Genomic DNA, 1,279 nt, shown 5'->3' on the forward strand with positions numbered 1-1,279 from the left:
TAGTTCTATTATTTTTATAGTTGGATCCCATTACAACTTTTCCTACTCTGTCACTAACGGTTAAGGCTAGTCAAATACTTCTGTAGTTCTCTTGCCCAGAATAGTACACCGAATGGCCATCCAAAGCAAATTCCCCCACGCCAGTCCACTTCATTTAACTTATTCCCAATATTTCGATTTTAAGCCTTTCCATTTCTCTTTTAACTACGTCCAGTTTACCTTAAGACATGAACGTTACATGTGTAGAAACATAATATAGTTTTTGGTCGTCATAAATTGTTAAAAGCTCATAAATTATTAATAGGTAATAAAAGAAAATGGGCTATAAATAAGTGTGGAGAACGTATTAATTTCCAAAAATTTTGTTTTTATTTTAATTTTGGTTTCCATTCCCTTGCTATCAGCGATTGCTTATGTCACTAAAGTAAAATTCAGCATCAGTGTCGTATTCTGTCAACAAAATATCTGAATTTGACACTGTGCTGCACCTATACTCGAACTTACACGATAGCGGAAGTTCTACTACTGTATAAAGGCTGGGCTAGGTAAAACTGTCAAATAGGCAACACGGTTGTAGATGACGTTATTTGGGTTTTCTAAGTTAAAATTAAACTCCTCTGAAAGAGGCCATGAAGGCACACCGATACCGACCGGCTGCCGTGTCATCCTCAGCTCATAAGCGTCACTGGATACGGATGTGGAGGGGCATGTCGTCAGCACACCGCTCTCCCAACCGTATGTCAGTTTCCGAGACCGGAGCCGCTACTTCTCAGTCAAGTAGCTCGTCAGTTTGTCTCACAAGGGCTGAGTGTACCGCGCATGACAACAGCTCTCGGCAGACCGGATGGTCACCCATCCAAGTGCTAGCCCAGCCCGACAGCGCTTGATTTCGGTGATCTGACGGGAACCGGTGTTACCACTGCGGCAAGGCCGTTACCGTTTTTCTGTGTTAAGGTGCTTGAAAATTTTTCGATGGCAGTTTTATTTCTCCCAGCCTGTACTTCCTCTTATGGATACATTTCGACTGTCTGTGAAACGTGCTTGAGATCGAAAGTCTGACGTCATTTAACTCTATCCTGCCGAACTCCTCATCACATTTTTGTCTGAGATGTCTGCAAGAGTCTTTGTCGCTTGCTTAGCTGTATCCATTAATCACACACTCCGCAGCGGGATTCAAAGATGCGGTCACCGAAGCGTTTGTTGGCCACGTTTAACGGAGTGCTGTCCGTAGGGACGCAGATAGAATTACACATAAACCACCACGAAAAAAATCTTATAC

The 1,279-nt window shown here is 42.8% G+C and overlaps 1 pseudogene; it reads right to left on the reverse strand.

Moving 5' to 3' along the window:
• Positions 1-820: 820 nt before the first annotated feature.
• Positions 821-938, reverse strand: LOC126205732 (5S ribosomal RNA; annotated as a pseudogene).
• Between the last annotated feature and the right edge of the window lie 341 nt (positions 939-1,279).

Source organism: Schistocerca nitens, chromosome 1, assembly GCF_023898315.1.
Source record: "Schistocerca nitens isolate TAMUIC-IGC-003100 chromosome 1, iqSchNite1.1, whole genome shotgun sequence".
NCBI lineage: Eukaryota > Metazoa > Arthropoda > Insecta > Orthoptera > Acrididae > Schistocerca > Schistocerca nitens.